The sequence below is a fragment of the Engystomops pustulosus genome, chromosome 2 (genome assembly GCF_040894005.1).
Source record: "Engystomops pustulosus chromosome 2, aEngPut4.maternal, whole genome shotgun sequence".
NCBI classification, from domain to species: domain Eukaryota; kingdom Metazoa; phylum Chordata; class Amphibia; order Anura; family Leptodactylidae; genus Engystomops; species Engystomops pustulosus.
The window spans coordinates 113,751,572-113,765,304 of NC_092412.1; the positions used below are offsets into that span (position 1 = coordinate 113,751,572).

A 13,733-nucleotide genomic window follows, 5' to 3' on the forward strand; every position below is an offset into this window, starting at 1 on the left:
CTACGGGTCCATAATAAAGCCAAGAAGGTTTTTATCATCCGGATGCAGCACGCTGGATTATTTCTCTTACTCCTGGGAGATGAGATGGCAAGGAAGATGAATCATAACTCTGCTGCTACAGCTGTGACAGCAATCCCTTCACCTCTGGAGCAGAAGTCTGCTGTATTGGACTGGTACTTCTGGCACTGATTGTGGCATTTAACCTGTTAGGTGGAGGTCTCCCAATTCGCGCTTTCTATTGTAGTATGCAAGAGGCAGACTGTAATACAAAAGCAGTATATTCAGAATGTACTACAATATTGTTGCATTTAACCTGTTTAAGGTTAAAGTGACACTTAAAGGGGTTGTGTCACCATAGCAAATGGCTGTAATTGGGTCCAATGCATTGTGACAAGTATTTTCACCATTTACACTTATTACAAAATCTGCACCCTTACTGAGATAACTCCTTTTGTCCTGGTTGCTGGCGCCCCCTGCTGGTAGCTGTGTCCCGTCCTGAGCTACAGCTGATCTGGCCGAGTTTGCGCACAAGGATTCCCCCCAGCTGCTCTACACTACAGATCACTCCAAGGGCTCACAGCTCCTCTCCACACTGAGAGATCAGCTGACACACTGAAGCCAATAGGAAGTGAGAGAGGAGGAGGGGAAGAGATTGTGCTGTGATGTCCACTGCTTACCAGCTCCACAGGTGCTTCTAGCATGACTATCTGCATCTAATATCTATCTCATATCTATCTATCACATATCCATCTATCTATCTCACATATATCTATCTATCTATCTATCTATCTCATAAATATCTATCTATCCATCTATCTTATATATATCTATCTCATATCTATCTATCCATCTATCTCACATCTATCTATCTATCTATCTATCTATCTATCTATCTATCTATCTATCTCATATCCATCTATCTCATATTTATCTCTCTATCTGTCTCATATCTATCTATCTAGTGATTTAGTTGCAATTCCTTACAAAATACACAGAAAGAGATGCAATTAACGACCCCAAAGTAACATACAAAAATACAAAAGTTTATTAGTAAAAGTCATAAAAACAACTAAAAAGGTCCATGTTAATGCAAACAATGTATTCTCACAGCATCATGTTAGGTCACGCGAATAGTAAAGTTTAAATATGCCGGAGGTCTAGAAAAATGCAGGGACGGCAAACTCCATGCGTATCCTCACTTCGAAGTCACTTCAGGGGTAAGTGTCACTTTGGAGTGATGATACACGTGGGGTTTGCCTCCCCTGCACCCACCTAGACTTCCGCCATGCATGTCAGCCTGACCGATCATGATGCTGTGAGAATACATAGTACATGTGTACTATGTGCAGTGTCCTGTGTAGTGTGCACTGAATCTGGCGCACGTTCTTCATGAATCTGGTGCCCCCTGCACTGCTTTGACAGACTGCACCAACTTTTTTTGGTGCACTTTAAAAATGGGGCGTATGACACATTTCTATTGGACTTCTATTGGATCAGTAAATGCAGGGACTATTTGAGCACAGCAGGTGGAAGGAGACTTTGAAGGCTGAGCGCTCTGTAGCACCGAGTTGTGCAATAACTGCCGTTGTCAGTGCTGTGCATGTGCCTGGCCCCTCCCACATCTGCTTTTGTGTGGAGCAAAATAGAGGCAGAACAAGCATCATAATAACAAATAGAAAGTTATCTTTAATTCCAGGTAACCATTACAAATAGATTTTTTAAATATTTTAACCTCTTTGACAGCTTTTTGTAGTCAATTGTTTCATGGCATAACCCCTTTAATAAGCACTTTCTCCCCCCATCAGTGGGCACCTGGTGGTTTCCTTGATGGTTGAGACTCTTGGAGGCTCCCAGGCCTGTCACTCTACACTTTCTATTACAGTCTAGCAGAGATTCATTGACCTAATGGGAATAGTAAAGAGAAAAACAGAAAGTTTAAAACAAATATTTAAAAAAAATTGAATTCAAATCACAGGCTCTTAAACCTTACTCACATCCACCATAGTGTGGCTTTGTTGAAAAGTGCAGTACAGGCTTCCCAGTTTAAATCTAAAACTAACACCTTCCCAAAATGCACCACACTATTTTGGAAACGCTTAGATGACGAGAGCTCGCAGGCTGAACCCTCTCAATACAAGACGGGTGTTAGCAGCATACAGCAGCAAATTCCCACCGATATCACTTAACCGGTGTTAACCATGTAAATGCCTCCAGCAAAGCTGCCTGAGGCATTTGAATCATGGTGCCCCCATATTGGTTTTGATCTGCGATCAGTTACTATGACAGCTGGGAGCCTATACTAGACATTCTGCCTGACCGGGCAGATCTCTAGAAAACCTGCCATATACTGCAGTATATGGTAGAAGCGATCAGACACTGAAGGGTTGAAGTACCCTATGGGGTCTAAAAAATAGTAAACAAAGATGTAAAAAAAATATATACACATATATAAAATCCTAAAATTACCCCCCTTTCCGTACAACTGATGTAAATAAACAAATAAAATCTTAAACATGTTAGGTACCCCTATATCAAAATATAGAGAACCGCTAGTCCTGGCTTGCACCCAATAATAGAAGCTAGCGTCCAAATGTCCAAACTAACACTTTTTTGCAATTTTGCAATTCATAAAACTTTAAATAAAAAGTGATCAAAAGGCTATACAGTCCCCAAAATGTCATCTTGTACCCCCAAAAAATGAGAAAATACACAGATCTGTATGCAAAGGTTATTAGCATCAGAAGATTGTGAAATTAAGAAAAAACCAAATGAAGGGGAGGTGTGAATTGGAAGAAAAAGTGAATGGCGTTAAAACCTGCAAGAATGTGGCACAAATGTGTTTTTTTTTTATTTCACTGCATTTGGAAGTTTTTTCCCCTTCCCAGTACATAGCATGGAATATATAATGCTGTAACTGGAAAGTACAATTGATTACACAGAAAACAATCCCACACACAGCTCTGTGCATGGAAAAATAAAAAGAATTATAGATTTTTGGAGGTGGGGCGCAAAAAAAAAAAAACACAAAAATGAAGTTGTTAAGGGGATAAAATCTTTCCCCAAACTTTGTCTTCCTTTGTCTAAGTTGATCCTGCCCACTACATTTTGGATCTAACCACAACCACTTGGTGCATGAAATGACAAGAAGACCTGCAGTTTCCCATACATTGCTCACTGCTAAATACATCATACAAGCATCATACAATTGCTAAATGCATCATGCAAGGACAGCATTTTGGTAAAGGCAGTAAGTGGACATGGGAGAAATGTATATTTTATTATGGTAATGCCAGCCAAAATTTCTTTGGTCTCTGTGACAATTGGATTCTAAAAATGTTGTATTGTCATAAGAATCAGGATTAATAATAAAGCTTAATTGCAGACACATTTGATAACTATTATAGTTGGTATTGTAGCCTAAGGCTAAAGTACAGGAAATTACCAACATCCAGAGGTCCGTTTGTAACTAGGGGTCGTCTGTAAGCTCAGAATGTGTTATAACATTAAAAGAAGCAATATGCAAACTCCTGTATGGATACTGTCTAAGCACCTCACTCTAGTCAGAGACTTGTCATGTGATTCATTTTCTCAGTACAAGGATATGTAATGTGAATATATCTCATCTACACAATGTTTCAATATCAGTAAATTGAAAGCTTTACAAATATGAGTCAGATTGAAATTTTTTGTAAACTGGAATCATATGACTATGTTGTAAGGAATTTTCTATTTCCTCTTTTAATAGTCTAAAATAACAAGTACAGGTCTTGTGGTATCATGCAAGTTTTATACTGATCTGCTCTGGAACATCTAGTTTAGAAATAAAAATACCAATATGAAAACAAAATAAACAAGAAACTAGTTGCTTCAATACCATTGTTATCCAGACTGCAATATCACATTACCCTTAGATCATGACCTTGCCACACTAATTACAGTGATATGTCACTGAGAGGTGCTTACATCAGTTGTTAGACTCATGACATAAGTGTGTTGGCCTTTTGCCTTTATGTTGTGCATATAACAGTTATAATTACAATGTTTTACTTTAATTTCCATGACAATTTTACTTCAATAGATATCTTCCATTAACCATTCATCTAATACATTTAGCATTCATCATACAATTTCGATGGACATTGACCAATGTTCTCTGACTTAACGGTTAGCCTTGCATTGAGTATATTGAGACAATAATCATGGAAAATAATGCAGAAATAAATTGGCAAAGATTGAACTAAGTTATTTGTCATAAAAATTTATAAGGGTTGTAATGAGAACACTGGACAGAAAACACAGTGAACCATAGTACTCCAGGCTCCCTGATTGCCTCAGTGTATCCTAGGTGATGAGGACAACCATGAAGATAGTCCCTCTCTATGCCAAAGTGTGGACATGAAAGAAGACAACAAAATAATCAAAACCCAGGAGTACATAAGTAGCAAAACAGAACAATGGATACTAGCAAAGAGACTTTAACCAGCAATGTGTAATGCACCCACAGGATATTTATGGTGCATTACACATAATGGTAACCATTGCCATTCTTGAACAAAGCTTGCAGAGAGGTGGGCATGACAGATAAAATCAGCAGCCCTGCCACTAGAGCAGTGTTCAGACTGTCTATTTGAACAAGATAGTTCAGTGTTTCCTCAGCCTTACATTACAAAGTGGCGGAGACTCTTATATTCCTGTAACAGTATCTGAGCCACATTGTGAGGGGCCACCAGAACATCATCAGAACGACTAGGCTTGGAAGGGTTCTGGCAATGGTACAACTTGAGGAGAGACGGGGGCATGAAGATCTTTGCCAGGAGCCTATATATGTTCCTCAGGGTCATATCCCTTCAACAGCATTCTGAGCCCATTATCACTAGGGTACAGTTCAGACTGCTCTCTAAGTGAACCAGATAGAAGTTCAGCATCACCACGGTCTGACAGTATGAACTGAGGAACACTGTGACACAGCTTTAACAAGGGTACTGTTAGTTGTTCTACATCAGGAAAAATAACTGTAACTCAACATGCAACACAATTGCACAAATCAATAGTGCAGATGGCATTAGTAAATGTTATAATATACTGTCATGGTTTGTGAGGGGCGAACAGTCTGAGAGTCTCTTTGGGAAGAGTCTGTGGACCCTCTGGACCACCGCGGGGGATGGTATGAGACCTGTGGTGGCAGCCAAGGTAATCAACGAGGAAACAGTCACAACCTGAGATGACAGCAGGAATGCAGAGGAGCACTGGAAACGCTGATACAGAGTGAAGTCACCGCTGGGCTGGAACCCTTGAAGGCACGGCAGAAGCACAGGAAGACAGGAGGTCACCACTGGGCTGGAACCCCGGACAGCACAGCAGGAGCACAGTCGTACGGGAACGGACCACAGGATAAGGACCACCGGTCACGGACCACAGGATATGGACCACCGGACACAGACCACAGGACACGGACCACACGATATGGATGACCGGACACAGACCACAGGATACGGACCACCGGACACGGACCACCAGACATGGACCACAAGATACGGACCACCGGATACGGACCATGGACCACGGATACGGTTAAGTCCGTGGATGGGGCAGACACGCCAGCATGGAGAGGAGCGACACAGGAAAAAATTTCTCACAAAGTATATGTCACAGGTGTCCCCGCGATCCTGTGTCGTTTTATTCATATTTTTTTATTTATTTAAGCTGTATGTGTAAATAAGCTTTTATCCTTTTCTCCACTGACAGCTGAGAGAGTAAGGATAACCTTCCTAATGACCTAATGCTTTACAGACTGTCCCAGGATATTTCCTCCCCCCTTATCATAAAGGGAAATATTCTCTAGGTACAGAAATAGTTAATCTTTAGATATACCGCACACTAAAGGAGAATGAAGAGCTGAAAAGGGCATAGAAAACCTCCTTCAAAGGTTTAGTTACATGTTAAGTTTTTTTGGATGTTAGCATCTTTTTTGGCACTTGGTTTTATTAATCTCGTAAAAATACAACCAACTTCTTCTTACCCCACAATGATGGGCCTGATGATAAGAAAAGGAAAAATATTTGAATATATAAACATAGATGTGCACTAATTATGATGCAAAAAAAACTGTAGAAAACTTTTAGGTCGATTAGAGCCTTTTTCTTAAGATCGATAGATACCTCAGATATCTTTGTAGGGACAGATGTTGGTTGGTCCTCTGTGAAAAATGTAAAAAGATTCACTTTCAAGTAAGTTAATACACTGTACAAATAGGATGTAAAAGTCCAATATAAATAACAAGCAATGTGAAGTGGATATGGATGCATTCACAGCAGAGCATCTCATTTTACTACACACTCAGTATTTGTTTTTAAAACATTCCTTCTTTTATTCCAATGACACATTTTCAAACTTCCTGAAATGCCTTTGTTTACTTAGAAATTGATTTATTTCCATTGTCCATACCCCAAGGTGCATAGATCTTCTCATTCATGGTAACTTAATAAGACTGTGACTTGAGGCAGGGGCAAGCAGTTACATGTTGAAGAGGGAACAGGAGAATTCTGAGAATGACATAACATTTCTTTGGAATTTCAGTTTTTCCACTTTGTGTAAATTTAAGCTCCTTCTCTATATAGCTCTAACATTCTTTACGCATGAATTTTAGTATGTTCAGTAAACTAATTATATATTAAATGTCTTGTATGTCATTACTTTCTCATAAGTTAAATAAATTATATATAGTTATGAAATACAGCAGAATTAAAGTAAGATTTCCAACTTATATTCACTTTGTCCTATTATGTGAGTATTACTAGTATTAAAATTAGGGAAGCATGGGAAAACCTATTTTAGGATCCTTTATGCAATTTTTTATGTCCCTTGCAGGAAAAAAATATAGGACTAGAAATCACTAAGCGGCTTAGAAGCTTTTAATGATGATAATCTACAATGAAACCTAATTCTGAGACACTAACTCTTTTTCTATAGGTTGAACAGTGGGTGTAAAGTATACCTCACCTTTAAAGCATTGCATAAATCAGAAGTACAGTGTGTGAACATGAGGACTTTCACTGCTTCTAAGCATTTCCCTCTGAAACACGTTTCTTGTATTAATTTGTACTGTTGATTTATGCAAGATTGCTAAAAAGTTAATGCCCATTTAAAATTTACACTAGAAAATTGAAGAATGCTTAACATCTTACTATAACATTTGCCTGTTCTTTGCTGTTACATCATTTGGCAGGAGTCTACTATGAACTTTACTTCATGTGTGAAAAAGCACAGAAGGAAGACATTCGGGTGGAGTGTTAGCAGGTACAGAGCTACACTTTTCAGAAATTAACAAACATTTTTTTGTCTATTTATTCTCAGTTCTGTTCTTAGGTTATGCTTAAAGGGGTATTCCGGGAATATGAATGTCTGACACAAAAACCCTTGATAATATAAGTAAATGAATACAACAATACTCAATATCATTAGTCACAAAACGGAGCTAAAATAATTAGATTTTATGATTTACATAATTTATGGCCTCTCTAAAGTAGGAGGAGTTATCACAAAGATGGCCGCCACTGAAAACTACAAGTTCCATGATCCTTTAGTTCTCAGTAACTCCTCCTACCACTTATGCTCTGCTAACAGTGATGATGTAACAGGTTTTCTTGCTCTGTTACCATAGTAATGATGTGTAACTGACAACACCACAACACTGATCATACTGGATGCACTGCAACCAACCGACTACAGCCAAACGTAGTGGTGATCACATGACCCTGCCCAGGCAGGTACAGGACATGTGATGTGGACATGTGACCAGCGGCCATCTTCTTTTCTGCGACGGACCGCGCGGAGGAAATTAACGGACTGATTAAAGGGCCGGTAGCATTTTAATTCTTCATTACAGTCTATGTCACCAGCATTTTCTGCTAAGGGGAGCAAAATTTTAAATAACAACTAATTACACATTAGCTTATATTTTGAGTGCCCACTTGTATATGAATTATGCTGATTCCTGGAATACCCCTTTAATGTAGTAACTGAATGAGTATCCTGCTGCTTTTTGATTGGTGTGCTTACATGCATATTCATTCTACTGATTCAGATTCTGATCTTTTAATTTCTGGGTGTATTTATATACAAAATATTTATAACCCTTCATTTAATTTAAAGTTAGGAATAATACTTTGTTCTCTTTCACTCTAAGTTCTTTAAATTGTAACAGTCATTCTGAGCAAAAATTTAAAAAAAAAACATAATTCTGCTCCAGGTGTCCCTAGGAATCATTCCTCAAAGTATTTAGCCTCTTGGTCCTCATTTAGTACCTCTTTTGGCCCATAGCAACCAGGGTTTCCAGCTATAAAAAAAAATACAATCAGCAAGATGGAGGGGCGGGACCTGCCTCCTGTGACCTCATCACAAGCGTCTTCTGCTGACCAATGACACCTATGTATATCAAATCTATCTTCTGTCTATATATCTCCTATCTATCTATCATTGAAAAAAGTGTAGTTTAGCACTCAAAAAATCCAAAATTCCAAAGGGTGATGTTGTTGAAACAGTTGCAAAAGGGTTATATTACCTTCCCTACAACCTATCGAAAGTTTTTTGAAATGACGGTTACACTTTAAGTGTGCCAACCAGTGATGCTGGTGATCAGCTAATATACAAAAATCTAACCTACAAATACATCATACTTTTTAGACCCCTCTACTAATAAAGTCTCTAAATCGGATTTTTAAGAATTAGTGGAAAACACGGATGGGTGGTTTTTATGGTATTGATGATATGAGACAGATCAGAGATAAGAAATCCATAAGGTGCCTAAAGCACACAATGTCAGGTCTCCTACATCTCCACAATACACTAGATCTTCTGTCCCTTTCTTCCCCAATAAAGAACTTAGCTGCCTGTAGCTTGTAGTTCTTCACATGCTACTGCAGACAAGATGTTAGTGTATGTGTCAGTGTGAGCTCAGTCCTGGACTGAACAGGGAGGGGGGGGGGGTACTAGAGTGCAGGGAGCAGAGAGAGAGAGTGACAAGATCTGTGAAGCCTCAGGAAAGATGGCTGCTGACCCTAAAGTCAGAAGTTACTGGGCAACTGAAATTGTGTACACCAGGACTGATAGAGACAGGTTGGAAATGCTGTATTTTTGTTAAAAACTGAACTAGAGAATGTGTTATTTTGTTAACTAGAGAAAAATTCAGGAAGGAATCCAGCATTCAGGCAAAAAATGGAAATATTATATCCGGTACTTTATTGAAAAAAGAGAGTTAAAAACATAAATCTCACATTGTACTCGGTGTTATTTTGTTATCCTGTGTACATTTAAGAAACTTGTCTTCGTGGGAATATCCCTTTAAATAAAAGCAATGGATGGTTAAAATTCAGAGTGCTGAATCTATTGTGAACATATTGTGAACCCTTGATGTAGGACCTAGAGGTTCTCTTATATTAGGATCCCGCTTTTGGATTTACTTGTGGGCCAATCCAAGCCCAATTCCAAGTTAGAATGACATACAAAACACCCAGTTTGATGACCATCTTTTGTAGAAAACAAGATTTTATTTGTAGTGCTCAAACATTGGTCCTAGCTTTATCAGACTATCCCCACGCCTTCCAAACCTTCAAACATATCCTGAAGACCCATCTGCGCTGCTCTCACCTTGTGTCTCTATCTACCCATCCACATAGATTGTAAGTCCTCATGGGCAGGGTACCTATAGGTACCAGTAGATGGGAAGAACAATGCAGCTTGCGCCAAAAATGTTTTCAAGGGCTATGGCTCTCTTCCTCCCTGGTGCAAGCTGTACTGGTGCAAGCTGTACTGTCCTACCCCTTTACCTGTACCTACAGTGACATCACTGGTATTTCCGCACTACAGTAAGCTGAAGCCACCGGTCGTGGGTTCACCGCATTCATCTTCTTTCATTCAATAATTAAATAAGATACACAAGTATCTATAAAAGAGTTGTGTGAAGGCTTGGTTTCTTCGTAACATTTAATATTCTATGCCATGTACTGGGAAATGGGAAAAAATTCCAAATGCAATAAAATTGGTGAAAAAACGCATTTGTGGCGTATTCTTGTGGGCTTGGATTTTACTTTCACTCTGTTCCCCAAATGACATGTCTACTTTATTCTTTGGGTCAGTAGGATCACAGGGATACCAAATTTGTATAGGTTTTATAATGTTTTCATACATTTACAAGAATTAAAACCTCCTGTACATTTTTTTTTTATTTTGTAATGTTATGGCATTAATAACTTTTTAATACTTCAGAGTACAGAGCTGTGAGTAGAGTCATTATTTATGACTTTTGATGAAATTTTCAATTCTTCTATTGCTAGGACTATATGGCCTATTGATCACTTTTTATAGAATTTTTTTATACTTTTCAAAATGGCAAAAAATGCCATTTTCAACTTTGGGCGCTATTTCCCGTTACGGGGTTAAAGTCAGTGAAAAAACATTTTAACATTTTAATAGATTGGACATTTTCAGACACGGAGATACCTACTGTGTTTATGACTTTTACTATTTATTTATATAAGTTCTATGGAAAGGAGGGTGATTTAAATTTTTAGGGTTTTTTAATATATACTTTTTTTACTTTTAAAAAAAATGTTATACTATTTTTGAGACTCTCTAGGGTACCGTAGGTTGTCTGATTGATCCTATCTTATACTGCCATACTACACAAATTGCACATTGTAATGAATAGGTTAAAACCAGACAGCCCCTCGGGTTTTTGGAAGACCTGGGTTTTTGGAAGACCCAAAGCTGTCATGGCAACCAATTGCGCCGCAACCCCCCCTTCTCACCAATGACATCACGGGGAGCAACGATCTTCCCCAAGATGGCGGAGCCGATGCGTCTCCATCTTTTTGAAGCCGCTTTTAGCTTTGCTGCCGGCGATGGACAGGTGGACAGTTAACACCCGCAATCAGTGTTGACACCAATTGCGGGTGTTACCATTAAGTGTTAGCTGCAAGGAGTTAACACTGTGGGGATCATCAGCAGGTCAGTTATACATGTATCCCAATGTACTATATATCCATTACTATCTATGAAATGTAGATGTCAGCGCAGATATTAACTTATATTGTACATATTTGTAAAAACTTCCATATGAGAAAAGGACGTTGCATACTATACCAGCGAAGACATTTTCTCCATTGGCTTACTTATTTATTGGCATCACTCCACCTACTGCGCTACACATCATATTACCTGAATATAATTCAGAAAAAAAACAATAAAAAAATACAGTCACATTACAATGTTGATTCTTTCCCACTGCTTCCTAGACCATTTAAACTCTTTCTGCCTCAATAAATGGCAAATGACTGCTGACACCAAGAAATATCATGGGAAACACCCACAAGTTGGTAACACCTGCATATTGCAGCAAACACTTACCGTCGTGGGCAGTGCCCATCTTGGTGAGGATTGCTGCTCCCTGTGACATAGGATTTAACCTATTCATTACTATGTGCAATTATCACATTGTAATGAATGAGGAAGAAAATCTCCATATGCTGCCATACTGTAGTATAGCAGTAAATGGTAGGATCAATCAGACAACCAAGAATTAAAGTACCCTAGGTCTGAAAAATAGTGAAAAAAATGAAAGTTAAGAAAAAAATTATAACAAAATTAGGCATTACCATGTCCGAAAATGCCCGATCTATCAAAATATAATAACGGTTTTTCATTGTGTTTAACCCGGTTGCGGAAAATAGCAACCAAATTCGAAAAATTGCACTTTTTTGGCATTTTGAAAAATATCAAAAATTCAATAAAAAGTGATAAAAAGGCCGTTAAGTTGTAAAAATAGAGCATTAAAAATGTCATCAAATTTTTTTGTGCAGGAGGATTTAATCTTTGTAAATGCATGAAAAAAAATTATAAAAAAAAAAAATTATAAAACCTATCCGCGTGATCATTCCAACCTAAAGAATAAAGTAGATATGTCATTTGGGAAGCACAGTGAAAAACTTAAAATCCAAGCCCACAAGAAGACAGCGCAAATGCGTTTTTGCACCAATCTCACTGCATTTGGAATTTTTATCCCACTTCCCAGAACAGGGCATGGAATATTAAATACCATCACTATAAAGTGCAATTTGTTATGCAGAAAACAAGCCTTCACACAAAATGGAAACGCAAAAACTAAAAAAGCGCCTCAGTGTTAAGGGGTTAAAAAAAATTTTTTTAAGTGGATAAGCAAGGTATTCTTTTTATTTCACATTAGGTAATGCTTCTGTCTTATAGTACAAGTATATAGTACAATTATTTCTGCAACAACAAATCCTTTTTGTTATCATATGACATTCCTGTAAACAATAACATTTTTCTTTAACTTTCTACATTGTAGCAAGGCAGGATCACTCATATGTCCTACCACACACCTAATCATTTTTATTGCTAACTTCATTTGATCAATCTGTCCATAGCTATCCTCCGAAAGTGTTCTCAAAGGCTGAAACAACAACATTCCTAGTTTTAGACATTAAATTTATACGTTTATATAAAAAAAGCTTCTTGGTTTATTGTTTCATAACTACATTTTACCTATGTGATTTTATGATTTTCTTCTTTTTCTCTCTAGTTCACAACAAATTAAAGAAATACTTCTGGAAGCTTGTGGTATACTGTGCTATTTCAAGTGCAGAAACTGAGGAGAACTGCATGCTTTCTGTATATAGTACCTGCCATTTATCAAGACCAGACCTGTGTATCAAATACATAGTGCACTTTCCCGGTCATTCCTCCTGTACCCTATGTTACATCTCCTTCTTTTGAGGTCCACACCCCAGGCATTTCCATCCATTGTTCTTTTATTTGATTATAGTATACCATCCTCCCGTCTCACTCTATCAGTTCCTCAACCACTTTGCTTCATGGCTTCCTCAGTTTCTATTTTCTCAAATTCCATCACTCATCATGGGGGACTTTAACATCCCTATTAACACCCCATCTTGCCTTCTGCCTCTCAGCTTCTATCAATAACTACATCTTTAGGACTCTTACAACTATCTGATTCTCCCCCTCACCAGGAGGGAAAAATCCTTGACTTGGTCTTTTCCCAACTGTCTTAAATCTCTGACTTCACCAATACTACCTTTCCATGTTAAGACCACAACCTTCTCTCTTTTACTGTAAATAATTTTTCTCCTTTACAGAGGATGCCCATTTATTATGCATACAGGAACCCATGTGCCATTGGTACTTACCATCTCATAGAAACTGTGCAGTCATCACTGTCCAAGATCTCCTCTCTCCTGTCCTAACCTGGCTATTAACCACTGTAATCATGTTCTCAAAAGTGCCCTGGATTGCATTCTTACTTATCCCTGGCCATTGTCATAAGGACCTAAATGGGAAGATAGTAAGACTGAGACAAATGAACAATAACACCTAGAATGAATGTGTAATGTAACGTACACTATAATCATATCTTTGCCTATTTGTTACAATTGTATTATGGCCCAATGGGTCAAAATTCTTGTTTTCTTTACTGTTATATTGTAAAGATTTATTAAAATATAATTAAAAAAAAAATTGACCTGGACGAGTTGACACCACTCTCAGTCTGAACCTTTTGACACAGATGTCGGCAATTTTTCAAATGCCCCAAACCTGTTTTCTCTGGCAGTGCTGCTGGGGTGCCAAACATGAAGAAAATCATGCACTTCTGCTGACTTTCTCCACTTCAAAACTTACACCAAATGTGCATTCACAAGACT

At 38.1% G+C, this 13,733-nt stretch overlaps 1 long non-coding RNA gene across 1 annotated transcript; it reads left to right on the forward strand.

The window, feature by feature from the left end:
• The first annotated feature begins 1,621 nt into the window (after positions 1-1,621).
• LOC140116581 (uncharacterized) lies at positions 1,622-12,734 on the forward strand. The gene is made up of 3 exons (XR_011852830.1): positions 1,622-1,696; positions 7,226-7,296; positions 12,596-12,734. It is a non-coding gene; the product is annotated as an uncharacterized lncRNA (long non-coding RNA).
• The last annotated feature ends 999 nt before the right edge of the window (positions 12,735-13,733 follow it).